Source organism: Balaenoptera physalus (genome assembly GCF_965194825.1).
Source record: "Balaenoptera physalus genome assembly, chromosome: 4".
Lineage (NCBI taxonomy): Eukaryota > Metazoa > Chordata > Mammalia > Artiodactyla > Balaenopteridae > Balaenoptera > Balaenoptera physalus.
The window spans coordinates 59452496-59472579 of record NC_138891.1 but is presented as its reverse complement, the minus strand read 5'-3'; positions in this window follow the sequence as shown (position 1 = coordinate 59472579).

The window sequence follows — 20084 nt, the reverse complement described above, 5'->3', positions numbered from 1 at the left end:
ACAAGAGAAAAGACAAACCTCAGAATGGGAGAAAATATTATTAGATGAAGCAACTGACAAAGGATTAATCTCCAAAATTTACCAGCAGCTCATGCAGCTCATTATCTAAAAAGCAAACAACTCAATCAAAAAATCGGCAGAAGACTTAAATAGACATTTCTCCAAAGAAGACATAACAGATTGCCAACAAACACATGAAAGGATGCTCAACATCACTAATCATTAGAGAAATGCAAATCAAAACTACAATGAGGTATCACCTCACACCAGTCAGAATGGCCATCATCAAGAAGTCTACAAACAATAAATGCTGGAGAGGGTGTGGAGAAAAGGGAACCCTCTTGCACTGTTGGTGGGAATGTAAATTGATACAGCCACTATGGAGAACAGTATGGAAGTTCCTTAAAACACTAAAAATACAACTACCATATGACCCAACAATCCCACTACTGGGCATGTACCCTAGAAAACCATAATTCAAAAAGAGTCATGTACCACAATGTTCATTGCAGCTCTATTTACAATCCCAGGACATGGAAGCAACCTAAGTGTCCATCGACAGATGAATGGATAAAGAAGATGTAGCACATATATACAATGGAATATTACTCAGCCATAAAAAGAAAGGAAATTGATTTATTTGTAGTGAGGTGGATGGGCCTAGCATCTGTCATACAGAATGAAGTAAGTCAGAAAGAGAAATAAATACCATATGCTAACACGTATATATGGAATCTAATAAAAAAAAAACAATGGTTATGAAGAACCTAGGGGCAGGACAGGAATAAAGATGCAGACATAGAGAATGGACTTGAGGACATGGGAAGTGGGACAGGTAAGCTGGAACGAAGTGAGAGAGTGGCATGGGCATATATACTCTACCAAATGTAAAATTGATAGCTAGTGGGAAGTTGCCACATAGCACAGGGAGATCAGCTCAGTGCTTTGTGTCCACCTAGAGGGGCGGGATAGGGAGGGTGGGAGGGAGAGACAAGAGGGAGGGTATATGGGGATATATGTATATGTATAGCTGATTCACTTTGTTATAAAGCAGAAACTAACACACCATTGTAAAGCAATTATACTCCAATAAAGATGTTAAAAAAAATAATTATTATGATTAACATGTTAAAGGGTCTAATGGAAAAGGTAGACAACATTCATGAACAGATGGGGAATTTCAACAGATATAGAGACTGTAAGATAAAGTCAAATTTTTCTAGTCACTTCAACTAACGTATGCCTAAGGATTTTACTATTTGCACTGGGCCTTGTACTTTAGTCAGATTAATAAGCCTCACTTTGTTATTGTTTACCACACATTTGTAACTTGGTCTTAGATTCATCTTCACATTGAGATATAAACATTATTTTATCAATATAATTAATAATAAGTACAATCTCAGTCAAAACAAAAACAAAAACAAAAAAATACCAGAGGAAATCATATAACCTGGCTCTAATAAATTGCTTTGAGCTTGAATAACTTAGATGGACAAAAAACTATGCAGCTGAGGGAAGAGGAAAATATGCCTAGTAGTTGAGCTCACATAGATTTACCTGCTGGGTGGCTTTGAATCCAGTTATTAGTTCCACTGTTTGCTGGGTATCCTTGAGTAACTTAATTACCCTTTAAAAGCCAGTTTCCTCAACTGTAAAATGAGAAAATAATATCAGCATTGTTGGATGGTCGTGAGGATTAAATGAGATAAAACATATCAGTTGCCCATAGGGAAGAGGTCAATGTACCGTGGCTCTCATATTTCTTGGTGTGGCTGTTACATTGTGGGCAGAGTGAATAGAAGTTGTGAGGAGCAGCACCTTGAGGTGATTTCAGTGAGGACAAATGTGATTCTGATTGGGCAGGCAGAGCATGTCTGGGAGATGAGGATTTGACATCAGCTGCAAACACATAAAATTCCAGATGCATATAGGACCAAGGAACTGGAACACACATTTCTTTGGTCTTCAAGATAAAAGTTATTATCGGGAGTTAAAGTAGATCCTTAAATCAGCCAAATATTTTTAACTAGGAGAAGAGCTACAGTGTATTTATACCACTCTCTAATAAATATTTGAAAAACATGGAATTTGTATATTGGTTGGGATTCTCCAGAAAAATAAACCAATAGGAGATATATATAATATAAATAATTGTAAAGAAATATGTAAATAATATATATAGAGAGAGAGGTGGAGATAGAAATTTATTATAAAGAATTGACTCACACAGTTATGGAGACTACTCTTTGCCATCTGCAAGTTGGAGACCCAGGAAAGTTAGTTGTATAGTTCCAGTCTGAGCCTGAAGTTCTGAGAACCAGGAGAACCAGTGGTGCAAGTCCAAGTCCAAGTTTGAAGACCTGAGAACTAGAGAACCAGTGTTGTAAGTTCTAGTCTGAGTACAAAGGTCTTGAAAATCAGGAGCTCCAATGGAGTGAGTTGAAGTCTGAAGGCAGGGGAAGGTTAATGTATCAGCTCAATCAGTCAGACAGAGAGAGAGCATTTTTCCCTTCCTCCACCTTTTTTTGTTCTATTCAGTTTTCAGTGGATTGGATGATGCCCACCCACATGGATGACGTCAATCTGCTTTACTCAGTCTACGAATTCAAATGCTAATCTCTTCCAGAAACACCCTCACAGACACACTCAGAAATGTTTAACCAAATGTCTGGGCACCCTGTGACCCAGTCAGGTTGTCACATAAAATTAACCATAGCAAATTGTGTGTAGAATCCAGGGGAATTGTGATTGATGATAAGGTTAGAGGAGTCCACATTTCATGAATATACCAGGAAAAGGGAATTTGAGTTTTCTAAACACTTCTGTGATTGTAGTTATAGGTACTAGAAATAACATATATTTTTCTTGATAATAATAGGGAAGACTCCTTTATATTAGGTAATTGCTTCACCACAGGCAAAAGCACAATCATATATATCTACTGGAGTCTCTAACAGCCCCTTGAGGTAGGCAAAGTCAACCATATTATGCTTAATTTACAGATGAGGAAAAGAAAGCTAGGACATTAAGATGGTTTGTCCAAATTCACTCAGATAGAAGTGGGAAAGCACAAAACAGGTAAAAGTTCATCTGACTCACAGCCCAATAGCCTTAATACTGCACCACACTACCTATTATTATTCATAATTTTTTTAAGTTAGATACAGTACATTCCTTTCTTGTGACTCTCCATCTGTAATAAAATAAATTTTTAATAGCAATTTTTAAATATCCTGTTTGTACCAAAGGTTGCCTTTGGGACATTAAGTACTTTGGTACAATACCACCACGCATCTCTTCATGCTTTTCTAATGAGATAGAATCTCCCGTAAACAACGTGCCAAAGTCTTGATACCTGAAGTGATCACATGCCATGTCAGTCCACTGTCTCTCACTTTTTTGCCAATGTTGCTCCCACTTCAAATGCACAACTTTACAGGGACTGAAAATAGAGTCAGCCATATCACTAGACTTTGAAGTTAAACTTATGAAGTGCCAAAGGGAGGTGGCAGGTTATAAATGGGTGTCATTTATTCATATCTCAGGGTAATATCTGAGGCTCTAGGAATTCTGATAGCAATTTCTTAAAACCATACACTAACAATAGTATCCAGGTTTGGGAGGTTTGTGTTCGTGACTCTGAAATGTAATAGGGAGATTAAGAACATTCATACACACACACAAACACACACACACAAACACACACGATTACAATTAGTTTTGGTAGCTGCCATGTCTCCTCTATAAAGAAAGAGTAGCAGTTGATTATGAATATAGAGATAGGTAGTAATGTGGTTATTATTTTTCAGAAAATTTCCTATTGGTAAAATGACTTTTAATTAAAAATTGGGTCTTTGTGTCTTATATTTAGAATACTTAAGTGTTTCATATACACTTAATGCTTAGCATTTTAATTCATTTTCTATCTTCCACAGCTTTTAAATGGGACCATTTTATGAACATCAGTGAAAATAAAAAGGAGATATTTCTCTCTTTTTCTTGCTATATCATCTCACACAATAGTAGGTGCCAAAAATCTTCAACATTGTTACTCATTGACTTCTCTGCATATCTATGTGGCTTTTTAAAATGCTTACATAATTTTACACACATACATTATAGAGCCTAAACTCACATGACAGAGCTGAAAGGGGCTTTAAAGACCACCTGATTGAGTCTTGCCTAAGCCCCCTGATTTTATAGATAGGAAAACTAACTCTCAAAGAGTCAAGTGACTTTCCTACGATCACACAGTTGGCCAGGCAGAATTGGCACCAGAACTGAGCTTTCAATCCAAGGATTTTTCCACTTCATTTATATATTATACATGTGGGTATCAGTATTTTTCATTAATTAAAATTAGCAGCAAATACAAAAGGCCATGATTCTTCTCTCAATATAAGTTACAAGGGTTCTCCTTAGGAAATAATGACTTTTCCTGCCCAGCAATTGACCACTTATGTGATGTGCAAAAGCTGAATTTTACCCAGATTTATAACATCTAAGCAGTTTAGCATTTCATTTTGAGGTGGTTTGGTAGGAGCTACCATACCTAGGCTGCCTCTCTCTGGCTAGACCATAATTTGACCCTTTGAATTGAAAATGAGAGAGAAAGAATTTCACTCTCTTTCCTCTGTATCACATATCATGCAAGCAGTATCCAGATATTTATTACAATGATCGCAGCCCTCCAAAGCCCTGTTTGACAGCCCAAATAATCCTAGACCCTGGAAATTATATAACTTGTGTGAGGAAAGGGGTGAGCATAGGAATTTGCCAGCAATGTCCAGACAAGTTCTTATAAGAAAAACTTTACGATGTTTCCATGGAAAGGGGGACAAATTTTTATCTCCTTTATATTTTTACTGGGGTAGAAATTGTGTGACCACATGCCATTCAATAATAATCCTTTTTACTGAATTTGCGATACATATGAGATGAGTTCTATCTGATTTATTTTTAAATATACACCTGTATGTATCTGTATCACAACAGTAAGCAAGCGGGATTTCTAAACAAAGAGGTTTAAGTAGAAACCTGTGGGTATGACACATTTTCCTCTCTCAGGGCAGAGATGCAGTCTTTCTTTTTGGAAGGGGTGCATGGCTTGGCAGTACTTTGCTTTAGAACAGTAAATCATGGCCACAATCTGTCTATTCATCTTCTTCATATGAGAAGAAAAAAATCATTATGTAAGGGCTCTTGAGCCCCACAGAGAGATTTTTTCCACTGTGTGGACTTTAGTTGCAGTGAGCAGGGGCTACTCTTCCTTGCAGTGCGCGGGCTTCTCATTGCAGCGGCTTCTCTTGTTGCTGAGCACGGGCTCTAGGCGCGCGGGCTTCAGTAGTTGTGGCACATGGGCTCAGCAGCTGTGGCTCACGGGCCTTGGAGCACAGGCTCAGCAGTTGTGGCGCACGGGCCTATTTGCTCCGCAGCATGTGGGATACTTCCGGACCAGGGATCGAACCCGTGTCCCCTGCATTGGCAGGCAGATTCCCAACTGCACTATAACAGAAGAATAATAACACATGTCCATTTAGTGCTTGTACAAATTCAAGCTTGCATTTTTCTTTTGATCAAGCATATTTCTGGTCTTATTTTCTATCCTTTCCTCAAGTTTTTTGCTTGCTCGTTATTTACTCAATTATTGCCTAATGTGTTCCAGGCACTTTTCTAGGCATATTAAGATGAAGACATATGGTGCCTGTCTTCAAGCAGCTCATTGTCTTATACAAGTGTCAGGCTGGTAAGCAAACATTTGTCTTTGTATCCCTAGTGTAAACACCCTAAACTCCAAAAGACCTACAGCTTCAGCCCCTCTCTCATTAGTCTTTGTGTTATGTTCTACTTCTGATCCATTGAGGTGTTTATCTTGTTTTAATGCCACTGTGCCTTTTAAATGTTCTTTTTATGAATTATCTATCATGATGTGTGTTTGCAGCAGCGCAAGTCTTCTCAGCTTGAACTTGAAACTCAAACAAATTGGGATAAGAAATCCCAATATTTGAAGTGGTTTTAAATATTTTATAAAATATAGAAGTTAGCTGTTAATTGACAATTTAAAACAAATAAACAATCATGAGCCTCTGGGTTACAAAAGTATTTCGTAAAGAAAATTATTTTAAACTGTTTATTAGAAAAATTTCATACAAAAATATATAATGAGCCTCCATGTGCCTATCACACAGGTACAACAATTATAACCAGTCTGATATTCTTGTTTAATTTATACCCACCCCAACACTTTTTTTTTCTTCCTTTAATGGAAGTAAAGTGGTGGAGCATTTTAAAGCACATCCCCAGCATTATATCATTTCTCCCACAGACACTTCATACTTTTAACAGAAAGGGATTTTTTTTAAAAACTCACACACACAAAATAACATATTACACCCAACAAAACTGACAATAATTTCTTAATATTATATAATACCCTGTCTATGCTTTATTTTCCCCAACTGTCTCAAAAGCTGTCTTCTCACAGTTAATAAAGACCACACATTGCAACTATTTGTTCTTTAAGTCTCTTTTATTGGATATCAGTGTACTCTCCCCCTTTTCAAAAAATATTTATTTGGGGAGAAAAACTGTAGAATTTCCCACATTCTGGATTTGGCTGATTGTATCTTGCAGTGTAAATTAGCATATTCTTCTTTTTCCCTTTTTTCCTTAAAACTAGTACTTATATCTTCAGGCTTAATTAGATCAAATCCTTTCTTCAGCGATATTTTATAGGTGGTGCTGTGTAATTTCTCCTGCTTTACATCATGTGGCACATATCTGTTTGGTCAACTTTGGGTGACATTAAGATTAATTACCGGGCTCAGGTGGTGTCCTCTCAGGTCCATCTATTATAATTTTCCATTAACCTTTTACAATTAGCAGCCACTGCTGATTGTTACTTAGATCCATTATTCCATTAGGTATTGCAAAATAGTGATTTTCTAATTCTATCATTTGTTCTGCATTTATTAGCTGTGATTCTTTGATTAAAGAAGAATTTTCCTTCAATAACTATTTGGTACCCTGACATATCCTGTTCATACAGGAAAGGAAGAATAAATGCTTGATTCTCTACCTTTATCAGTTTTCAGAATAATGAGTTGGTGCCCTACCTTGCTTTTCTGCTGGGTCTCCTTGGTGGTTTAAAGTAGCACAATATTGTTTTTCATCTCCACGTAGCACTTCTTTACCTTACATGGTTCCTTTTCTATGACATCCTGATCTGATTTCAAAAAGGAACATTCTCTTAAGTCTTCTTTCATCCATAAATCATGAATCGCCTAAATATTCTTCTGTTTTGTGTAAGTCAGTGAGGAAAAGAAGCTATGTTAGGTTTTTCAATCAGTGGAAATGTAATATGGGACATTGGTTACAAATAGGAGGTCTAAAGAAGTAAAGGTGCGGGGGGGATACTGGTAAGTACAAGAAGCGACTACCCATCGAGGCTGAAGGAAAATGGTTGTATGCCGTGCCCACAAGAACTTCATCCCCAAGGCTACCGAGCACCTGCCACTGACTTTGGAGCCACTGCTGCTACTACCACTGCAGGAAGTGTGGAACTCACATTTCCACGGACGCTGCAGTAGCTTCTGTCACTGTTGCTGCTGGAATCAGACTGCCTGAGCGCTATGTTGATGGGGATGACAAAGCACTCCCTACTGCCATAGCCGCTGGACCACATTGTCTGAGAGGAACCCAGGAGACTGCATTCACCCCGTGCAGCCGTCACTGCTAGAAGAGCCACCAAAACCCAAAATAGGGAAAAAAATGGCTTCTTCTTTTTCTCCTGCCTCCGAGTCTAATCTCCTACTATAGTGCTTCCCATTGATAGAACCCAACCAGAAGAACCATGCTTGCAAGGGGGTCTGTGAAATGTAGTTTTTAGGCTTCTCTTCTCTGCAATATTGAACAAAGCATGAAAGGGCAGGATGAAGCTGACAGCAGACAGAAAATGATCACACGTGCTTCTTTCAGTAAATCCATCTTTGCAGAGGGAGCCAACTCCTCCAATCTTCAGTAATACGTGGAGCTGCAGAATTTTTTTTCAAAAGTCATATGATTTTGCTTATTTACTATTCACAATAGGAAGTTGTGTGTGTGTGTATTGTGATTTTATAGTCAAATAGGAGTTAAATTTAATTCATAAATTACAGAGAGGTCTTTAGTTTCAGATTAATAGCCTAAAATTTTAAAATATGTAAATAAATATTGACATCAGACCAATTTAGAGATCAAACTATCTGGGCAACAAAAGAAACCAAAGCCATGGGGGGAGCTTCATATCTATAAAATATAACATGGACAGAATTTCTAAAGAAAGACCCTGCCATACAGGATCGCTTATTTTTTTTAAATAATTTTTATTGGAGTATACTTGATTTACAATGTTGTATTAGTTTGAGGTGTACAGCAAAGTGAACCAGTTATACATATACATATATCCACTCTTTTTTAGATTCTCTTCCCATATAGGTCATTACAGTGTATTGAGTAGAGTTCCCTGTGCTATACAGTAAGTCCTTATTAGTTATATTTTATATATAGTAGTGTGTATATCTCAATCCCAATCTCCCAATTTATCCCTCCCCCTGATCCCCCCTGGTAACCATAAGTTTGTTTTCTACATCTGTGACTCTTTCTGTTTCATAAATAAATTCATTTGTACAATTTTTTTACCTTCCACATATAAGCGATATCATATATTAGTCTTTCTCTGTCCGACTTACTTCACTCAGTATGACAATCTCTAGGTCCATTTATGTTGCTGCAAATGGCATTATTTAGTTCGTTTTTATGACTAATATTTCATTGTATATATGTACTACATCTTCTTTATCCACTCCTCTGTCAATGGACATTTAGGTTGCTTCCATGTCTTGGCTGTTGTAAATAGTGCTGCAATGAACATTGGGGTGCATGTATCCTTTCAAATTATGGTTTTCTCCGGATATATGTCCAGGAGTGGGATTGCTGGATCATATGGTAGTTCTATATTTAGTTTTTTAAGGAACATCCATACTGTTCTCCATAATGGCTGTACCAGTTTACCTTTCCACCAACAGTGTAGGAGGGCTCCCTCTTCTCCACACCCTCTCCAGCATTTATTGTTTGTAGACTTCTTGATGATGGCCATTCTGACTGGTGTGAGGTGATACCTCATTGTAGTTTTGATTTGCATTTCTCTAATCATTAGTGATGTTGAGCATCTTTTCATGTGCTTTTTGGCCATCTGTATGTCTTCTTTGGAGAAATGTCTATTTAGTTCTTCCATCCATTTTTTGATTTGGTTGTTTGTTTTTTTTTGATATTGAGCTGCATGAGCTGTTTGTATATTTTGGAGACTAACCCCTTGTCAGTCACTTTGTTTGCAAATATTTTCTCCCATTCTGTGGGTTGTCTTTTTGTTTTGTTTATGGTTTCCTTTGCTGTGCAAAAGCTTTTAAATTTAATTAGGTCCCATTTGTTTATTTTTGTTTTTATTTTCATTACTCTAGGAAGTGGATCAAAAAAGATATTGCTGCGATTTGTGTCAGAGAGTGTTCTGCCTGTGTTTTCCTCTAAGAGTTTCATAGTATCCGGGCTTACATTTAGGTCTTTAATCCATTTTAAGTTTATTTTTTGTGTATGGTGTTAGAGAGTTTTCTAATTTCATTCTTTTACGTGTAGCTGTCCAGTTTTCCCAGCACCACTTATTGAAGAGACTGTCTTTTCTCCATTGTACATTCTTGCCTCCTTTGTCATAGATTAGTTGACCATAGGTGCTTGGGTTTATCTCTGGACTTTCAAGATCTCTTTTAAGTGACAGTTTTTATCTGGATCTAGGTTGGGGCCTATGCTCTTCCTGCAGCCAATCTGTAAACATGAAGGGAAGCCAAAGAGAAAGTCCAAAGAGTCCCTCAGACTATCCTTGGTATCCAGGTACAGGTCAGAAAACTTTGTCTCTCATTTAGATATGTCATGGGAGTGGGCTTGTTCCTATTTAGTTACCTGGGACAACACCATGGATCTCCCGGTTTTTTCCCGTCAAATCAGCATTTTACCTTACACACATTTCTCCAAATGTCTGGTAAATAGATGATACTTAGCCTTGGTTTCCGAGGCTGCTAAAAAAACTGCCTCACTTGCATACATTTTTTGAAGATTTTTAAATAGGAATTTAAGAGGAAAAGCTAGGGAATCTGGGCTTATAAAATAACGCTACTGAAAAATATACTTATTCTATAATTATTATTTCAGCACTTACCCTTACATGCTTCATTAATTGCCAACTGATACAAAATCTATGTTTAAATGTTTCCATCTATATGGAGTATTAGTATTTTTCTTTGAAAATGTATTTAATAAATTAAATAATATAATAAATCTATATAATAAATCTTTATTGAAAAGGTAATACTTTCATGTGGTTAAAAATACAAAATACAAAAATGGTAAATAGTGAAAAGTCTCCTTCCCATCTGTGTCCTCCAGCCATTCAGTTTCTTTCCCCAGATTCTGGTCCAAATATATTTTATGCACAAAAGTATACTCACATATCCTGTTTCACACCTTGTTTTTTCACTTAACAATGTATATTGTAGATCACTTCATATCAGTACATAAATAGATGTCAGTTTCCCCTATGTATAGGATGAACTCCTAGAAGTGGAATTGCTGGATCAAACATTATATCTTTTGTAATTTTGATGGGTATTGTCAAATCATCCTCCATAGGACAATTTACACTCTCACTATCAACATGTGAGAGTATCTGTTTTCCCACATTCTCACCATCACAGTGTATTATCAAACTTTTCATCTTTACCAGGTGAAAAAAAAACTGTGATATCAGTGTAATAAAAGAAATTCTTTTATTATAAATGATGATAAGCATTTTTGTATGATTAAGTACTGTTTTTCTTTCCTTTTTTGTGAACTGCCAATTCATAGTCTTTGTCCATTTTTTTCAATTGGTTTTATGGTCTTTTTCTCATCAATTTTTAGAAATGTTTTATATTTCAGGAAAACTAACCCTCTATTTGTGAGGTAATTTGCAAATATCTTCCTATTACATTATTTGTCTTTTGTCTTTGTATATGGTCATCTTTGTAAAAAATATATGAGGTAAATTTATTAAGCTTTTCCTTTATGGCTTTTGAGTTTTATGTCATAGCTAGACAGAGCTTCCCCAATCTTGAATTTTTTTTATTCTCTCATTTTTAAACACTTAAACCTTTATACTTAAATATTTGATCTATTGACCTAATGAGACTTACGGTATGGTTCCAATTTTGTTGTCTTATATGGCTACCCATTTCCCCTGAAACTATTCATTGTATAATTCATCTTTACCCTATGGATTTGAACATGTTTATGATCTACCAAATTATTTATTTGTCTATTTCTGGACTTTGTGTTGTGTTCAATCAATCTGTCTATTTGTATGCCTAATGATGTTATTTGAAGTATTGTTACTTTATAATGTGTTTACTATCTGGTAAGGCTACTTCTTCCCTTGTCAATCTTCTCTTTAAAGGCTTCAGGACCTCAAGAGGTTTTGAAACTACAGATCTAACCCATCTTTTGTATGTCCATGCAACAGGAAAGGCATTGCATCAGTCACAGTTCATGCAAACATGGAGTCAGTATACAATGTGCAGGCACTTTTGCTAGATGCAGAGAAAATCCCAGTAAACTGGTGATTCAAGATGGTGCCTTTTGTAAGCAAGTTTAAGAAACTTGAAGAATTTTAAAGAATTGTTGCTGTGTAAATTCATTCCCCATTCTGCTTCAAACTGAAGAAGGCAGGAGTTGAAAGAGTTACCATTTCAAAGAATCAAGCAAAAAAGCCAGATAAAGGAAGAAAAATGGATCTGGCATTGGATCTAGAGCATGGTGCCACATCTTGAATCAGCACTACATTTATTAAAATGGAACCAGGGACAAGTCACCTGTCTACTACATTTTGTTCCCATTTGGGTAATCTTCAATCATCTTCCCTAGTTTGAGCATTTGTGTGATTCAGTTTCAACTCTGATTTATTAAGTTGTTACTATCTGCTCTAGGAGAAAAGCAATACAGAGACACTTTAAAAAATCCTGGTGTAGATTGCCTTGGTGGAAAGCCTGTTTTGTCACTTACTAGCTGAGGGATTTAGGCAAGGTGCATAACCTCTCTGTGTAACCTGTCCCCACCCTGCCCCATTTTCCCTATTTGTAAAATGTGAATAACAGTAGCCCTATTTCATCAGGTTGTCTTGAGAACTAAATGAGATAATATGCTGGCACTTAGCACAGTGCTTGGCCCATATTATGTACTAGATAAAGTTACTGTTAACTATGATGATCATCATATCATTTATTTTAACAACTAAGCAACTACATGATGAAAAATTTATTTTTATTTTCACTTTACAGAAACCAAGGTTTTATGTTTTTCCCAATTTCCATAGCTACGCTGTTGCTAGAAGAAGGGTGAGATTCAAATCCTGTTTTGAGTACATTTCAATGAAGCCAACTGTCTTTGTGGCTCTAAATCCTAAAATTATGTGTTTTCTAAATCTAATACTGACCAATGAGGATATCGTCCAGTTTTTTCTTATGCCTCTTCTATTGATTACTTCTCCGGGATTGACTGACTTCACTGACCCCAAATCCTTTGTCACATTAAAACCAACTTGTATTCCCTTCTCTCAGTACTTTATTATATCTCCTCAGTCACTCCCTTTAAATAGTGAAACATAATACTGCTAGTTGTAATGTATCCTAGAATACCTAGGATATTAATTTTGAGGCAAAGCCTTGAGACTTTTCACCTAGGTCTTCAGTATTTTGTTCTTTATTCACACTCTTTAATAAAATAATAGAAATGAAATTACCGTTGGAGTTTTAACACCAAAAAAAAAAACTGCCTTATTGAACCTTCTGTCCCTTGCTATACATGTAACCAATAAATCCTACCCCTTTATAGATGAGGAAATTCAGCATCAAAATGACTCATTTGTCAAAGCTGTAGTCTAAGGTGCATTTGAGATAAACCCTGGGAAGTGTCAGCCTTCCATTTTCCATTCAGTAGAGTATGTACCTGGGCTTGTTGACTTAGAAAATCCTGGGCCACATGCAATGTAATCCCCTGAGATAGTTCAAGAGACTGACTTAATATTTCAGTGCCACAGTGAGCATAAGAAGATGACCTGGCCTCTAAGAGCTCCACGTGGAATGATAGATGCAGGAGCATATGGTTAAATGATCAATTTTTAGAGTCCATGCTTCAGGACTTTTTACAGATTATCTAACTGTCTGTCTGTCTATCTACCTACTTATTAACTTGTTTGTTTTTCAATGCATTTGACAAACACCAAACTTCTGGAGAAAATATGGCTAAACCTAATTAGTCCCCACTGACCATTCCAGCATCATAGGACTCTATTGGAATCTAATCTGAGGGATTTACAAACCCTTGGAGGAAATACAACAAAAGGAGTCAAAGACACAAACTCAACTCAAACTGGTCAAATAATTGGGAACTTATTGGCTCATATAAATGAGAAGTTCCTGACAGAGCTGGAATAGGTGCCTGACCTTTGGCATAGGTGCCACTTTTCCAGTGTGTCCAGTGAAACTTCCAAGATTCACTGTAATTGAACCAACTTTGTTTATGTGCCTATCCATGAATCACTGGGCCAAAAGAAAGAAATATACAGTTTTGCCAACTCTTAGAATTGGAGTTAAAGTCATCTTTCCACCTCACTGCACCCCATGCCCAAAACTATGTGAATTGAGAGTAGAGGTGGTTTCTTGTAGGATAATGAAAGTGACATTACCAGAAGAAGAGAGAAGGGATGCCAGGCAGGCAAAAACAAATGTTTACCATACATGATTAAAAATGTGATGATGCATATTCTATTATTTCATTCGTTCATTCAAACACTAAGAAAACAAAATATTAAAGCATAATCTCTGCCCTCCAGAAAATCATATCAGTGATTTTTAAAATAAACATATCAATGCATTATGATGATATATTAGATTCCATTCAAGGTATACACACAAAATAAGCTATGAAAACACATAGTAGGGCTATCAGTTATACTCACAGAGGCCTTGGCTATGATTCTCTTATTAAATTGCACATTAATGTCTACCAGTAACATGCTTATACACATAAATGTGTAGAAAACCAAAACAGAGACCTCACTCATAATTCTTGCTAAGGTGTGTGAAAATTAATAAACAGAAACTTCAATTAAAATAGAGTTAAGGGGTCAGAAGGGGGAGCTCTCATGCCCTACACAATAGCAGAGCCAAACAGGAAGAAGAAAGACTTCCACTTCTTGCCTGGCTAAAGCTCAGGCAATGAGAGATTGTCACAACTCAGCCAATGAAAAGCCACTATACTTTGAACTCTCAATTCCTCCAGTGGAGGAATTGTTTACTACAGCCCTCCCAACTTTCTTTTCCCCTCATTTTTTTAAAAGAGTTCTCCTCGCCTTGCTGTGCAGGGACTTGCATGTGGCTCGCAGTGGTTGCAGACCCTGAATTGCAGTTTTTGCTGGAGAAATAATTGGTCTTCTTTTTGTTTTAGGTCAACAGGTGACTAACCTTATTTTAGATGTGTCTACAATCTAATATGGAATCAACAGCTGAGGTAGTGTTTTTCATGATTTGCCACTGCTTGGTGCTTCTAGGAAAGAATAAGTTGGCAGCATCCACACTGAAAATCTGTTAACTTCGTACACCGCAGTTTACTTTTTGATGTACAATGCCACAACTACTATTAAATTTCATGCCAGGGCGGGTAGTTATTTATCAGATAGGAAACTGCTCTCTTTAAAAAATGTCTTTCACTCTTCTACCACTTGGAAAGTACTGCATTGTAATTGAAAATTGGTCTAGTCAATCTGCCGTGGGCTTCTGAGAAATAATTTCTGTGAATAACTACCACCAAGAGCTTCCCCAGGGAAAACCTTTCATTAGGACCGAGAACACTTTCTGATGATTATAATAATTACCTTTCTTTGAGTTACTGGCTCACCAGTATGGTTGTCATAAAATGCTTTGCTGGTTTTCTTTCATGCCTCTTGCCTTTATAGCTCAAGAGGCCACAACAGAAGGAGAAAACTGTTTGGTCAGGACATGAGTGTTTATTAACTACTGCTTTGCATGAAGTATTTATTGAAATGTTGATAAGACAAACACTGAAAAATATTCTTCTGGAATGCAATAGGACATGGCCCCAATTCATCCTTTAATGTCCCTAAAGGATTTTCTCTGATATGCTTGTTATTGTTACTGAAGTAAGGCTGTGGGACTATGGAGGGAGAATTCTCAGATCAGAAACAGGAGATCTGGGTTTAAGTCCTGGGTCTACCTAAACTATAAGGTAAGGGGGGATAATAAAACCTATGCCTTTCCACAGATTATTATGAAGATTTAATAAGCTAGTGTAGACAGTAATACAAAGCATTATGCATGGCACATAGACAGTGCTCATACATGTTTGCTGAATAAGAATTCAGTTAGATTTCCAACTTTCTTATATTTGTTTTTGAATTGCAAGAGTTCATTAACACTATGGTAGTTCATTCAATTACTGAATTCAACAATGGAACACCTTCATTTACTTTATACAATAAAAGATGCTTGGATTGTTTAAAAAAAAAGAAAAAGAAAATACACATCAGTCCCTGTACTAATGAGTGGAAAGGTAAGGGCACGAATATTTACATCACATTGAGTATAGTAAGAGAGTTATGCACAAGGATCCCTGAAAACATGAGGAAAGATGCCCTGAAACTTCCTGAAGAAGTCAGAAAAAATGTTCACAGAGAGGACAGCGCTTGAGCTCAGGCATAAATAATAAGCAAGAATTTTCCAGATGGAGACAGTTGAAGCAAGACGAGTAGAGACCTACAGACAGAGAACAGAGCATATGCTAGGCATGAGGGGAAATGGTATGGTAATAGAACAGAAGGCAGATTAGTATGACTAAAAGGGGCTGCATGAGGAAGAAAACCAGGAGGTGAGGGAATAAAGATCAGATCATGAAGGCTCTTGTGTGCCTTTCTAGAAGTTTGAACTTTATCTTTTAAGGCAACAAAATCAGAATCACTTACAGGTTAGCTGGTGGTTTAGCTCAGAGTTGCTTATGAAGTTGAAAGTCAAGATGTTGATCAGAGCTGCTGTCATCCAAAGGTTTAATTGGGGCTGGAGTCTACTTGCAAAATGGCTCATTCACATGGTTATTAGCAGAGAGACTCAGTTCATTGTCACATGGGCCTCTCTCTAGTGCTGCTTGAGTGCCTTCATGACATGGTAGCTGGCTTCCCTCAGAGCAAGAATCTTGTGTTTAGATTCAAGAAAGAGAGAGAGAGCAAAGAGTAGGCCACCAATTTATTTATGACCTGGTCTCAGATGTCACACAATGACATAGCCATCATATCCTATTAGTTAAAAGTGAGTCACTAAGTCCAGTCCATACTCAAATGGAAGAGAATTAGTCTCCCCTTTTGGAGGGAGGAGTAGTGAAGAATTTCTGGACATTATTTTTAAACCACCACAGGTAGAGAGTCTGTTGTCCGTTCTCACACCTGCTAGATGCAGTTTGGCTGCCTGCAAAATTTCTTGCTCATATTTCACTTCTCTCTAGATTTCTTGTGGCCATGCCTGTGAAGATGCCCCACAACATTGTTTTGGGTGCTACTACCCAGATCGAAGCTGTTCTTGCCATATCCATCTCACACTTCACTCTTTAATTCCGTGGATACCATGATCTGTCTTTAATGCCTGGTCAAATCTCAAGGTATGAAAAATATCCTGCAGATCTCTTCAGTGAAGCCTTGGGGAAAGAAAAGGCTATGAATGATGTGGAGTAGGTTCAAGTACGGCCCATGGGTCACAATTATTAAGATCTTGATAGTTCTGTGAGAGGGAAGGGAAGACTTTTCCAGTGTTGGTAGTTGTAAGTCATTATTTCATTCTAGATGTTTTTAGTTCTCTATTCTTAAACACCAGTTAAAGCATAGCTTAACAGTGTTCTCAGGAGGCTTTTCTCTAACCAGTTTGCAGATTTGTTTCACTAGGACATCTTTAAAATACGTGGCCATAGTTGTTTTCTTTCCTGGATTCATTATCCATATAATATGTGTTTTAGTTTTATTACTCCTGCAAGCAGAGCTGGAGACAAGAACCAGAGTCCAAGGAGTTTATTTAGGCAGTGGTCTCAAGAATCACGAATGAGAGAGTGGTGAGAGTGAAGCAGGGAAGAGAAAAGGTCAGTATAAGAGTGTTTTTCAAGGTCATTGTTGGGACCATTGGGATCTCAACTGTACTGGGATTGTTAAACATGTACAGAATACTTCCAAGAATTTTCCAAAGGACAGGAAGCTGAGGTATTTATCCACTGACTCCCATTGGTTGAAAGCAGCCTGAGTTCTTCAATGTTCTGTATTTCTGGATTGTCCCCCTGAGTGGCTGAATGGACTCCTGCAGGTCTGGAAAAGGCATGAAAACTTCAAGTGTGAAGCTATCCACGTGCCTCTAAGTTCTCATGCAGCTGTCCACTGCAGCTGCAGCTCTAACCAGAGGTGGGCTGAGGGCATGTGAGGCAGGAAAACAAAAGCCTGTGATACAACTTGTAAATGAGCGCTGAAGGCAACACTTCAAGGGGTTTATCCTACAGATGTTAAAACAGTCTTTGGAACAAGGACACTGCCCCTTGAGGTAACTGCTCCAAAAGAATAAGACTTATTTGGATCTTTAAGTTGTGATTTTTTTTATTGTTTTGAAGGGGTTTAATATCACAGCTCCTATGGGGCAGCACAAATCAGAATTGTAAAGTAGAGCAAATGTATATATTTTAATTAATAGATTTTATTTTTTAGAACAGTTTCAAATTTACATAAAAGTTGAAGAGGTAGTACAGAGCATCACTGTGTACTCCCAACTCCCCCACATGGTTTCCCCTATTATCAACATCTTACTTTAGTGTGGTACATTTGTTACAACTAATGAACCAATATCAATACATTATTATTAGCTAAAGTCCATAGTTTACATCCAGGTTAACGCTTTGTGTAGTACAGTTCTATGGGTTTTGAAAAATACATAATATCCTGTATCCAACTTTACAGTATCATACAGAATAGTTTCACTACCTTGAAAATCCCCTGTGCTTCAACTAATCATCCTTCTTCCCTCTCCCAAATCCCTGGAAATCACTGATTTTTTACTATCTCTATAGTTTTGCCTTTTCCAGAATGTGAGATAGTTGGAATCATGGCTTCTTTCACTTAGTAATATTCATTTAAGTTTCCTCTATTTCTTTTTGTGGCTTGATAGCTCATTTCTTTTTATCACTGAATAATATTCCATTGTATGCGTGAACCACAATTATGAATAAAGTTGTATAAATATTGATTTGCAGGGTTTTGTGTGGACATAAGTTTTCAACTCCTTTGGGTAAATACCTACAGGTGCAATTGTTGGACCATACAGTAAGCCTGTGTTTAGCTTTGTAAGAAACTGCCAAACTGTCTTCCCAAGTGCTGTACCAGTTTGCATTCCCTCCGGCAATGAATGAGAGTGCCCAATGCTCCATATCCTTATCAGCATTTGGTGTTGTCACTGTTTTGGAATTAGAGGTAGTATAACATTATTGTTTCAATTTGCAATTCCCTGATGGCATATGATGTTGAGTATCTTTTTATATGCTTATTTGTGTCTTCTCTCTTTTTTCTTGGTTAGGTTGACTAAGGTTTATCAATTTTGTTGATCTTTTCAGAGAAGCAGATTTGGTTTCTTTGATTTCTGGTTTTCAACTTCATTGATTTCTTCTAATTTTCATTATTTCTTTTCTTGTGCTTGCTTTCTCTTAAACTGCTTTTCTTACTCTAGTTTCCTAAAGTGGAGATTTAGATTTTCATTTTAAATCTTTCTTCTTTTTAGTATAGTCATTCAGTGCCATAAATTTCCCTGTAAGCACTGCTTTTGCTGTTTCCCACAATTTTGATATTTGGTTTGAAATATTTTTAAAATTTCCCTTGCAACTTTTTCTTTCATCCACTTTTTATTTATAAGTGTATTGTTTACCCTCCAATTACTTTGGAATTTTCCAGCTATCTTTCTGTTATTGATTTCCAGTTTAATTCCACTGTGGCCTGAGAGCATACTTTGTATGATTTCTATCCTTTTAGATTTGTTAAGATGTGTTTTATGGTCCAGAATGTAGTTTATCTTGATGAATGTTCCTTGTGAGTTTTAGAAGAGTGTGTAGTCTGCTATTGTATGAAGTCCTCTATAAATGTGAATCTGATCCAGTTAACTGATGATACTGTTCAGTTCAACTATATTCTTACTGTTCTCTGCCTGTAGGATCTGTCAGCTAATGGGAGAAGGGTGTTGGAGTCTTTAACTACAATGGTGAATTTGTTTCTGCTCCTGAGGCTGCTGGGAGAGATTTTCCTTTCTCTTCTTTGTTTGCACAGCTCCTGGGGTTCAGCTTTGGATTTGGCCCCACCTCTGCGTGTAGGTCGCCCTCAGGCTTCTGTTCCTTCCCAGACAGGAGGGGGTTAAAGCAGTGGCTGATTAGTGGGCTGTGGCTCACTCATGCTGGGGAAGTGTGGGGTACGGTAGTTATAATTGGAATGTGGGGCGAGCCTGTGACGGCAGAGGCCGGTGTGACATTGCAACTGCCTGAGGTGCACCATGTGTTCTCCCAGGGAAGTTGTCCCTGGGTCACGGGACCCTGGCAGTGGTGGGCTGCACAGGCTCCCGGGAGGGGAGGTGTGGATAGTGACCTGTGCTCGCACACAGGATTCTTGGTGGCTGCAGTAGCAGCATTAGCGTTTCATGCCCATCTGTGGTGTCCAAGCTGATAGCCGCTGCTCGTGCCCGTCTCTGCAGCTTGTTTAGGCAGTGCTCTATCTTCTGTCGGCAGACAGGGAAGGAATCCCCTCTTCTCGCGCACCCTGAAACAGTGATCTCTTGCCTCTTATGCAGGTCCAGACTTTTTCCCAGACTCCGCCCCCCCCCCCCACCCCAGCTAGCCATGGCACACTAGCCCCCTTCAGGCTGTGTTCACTCAGCCAACCCCAGTCCTCT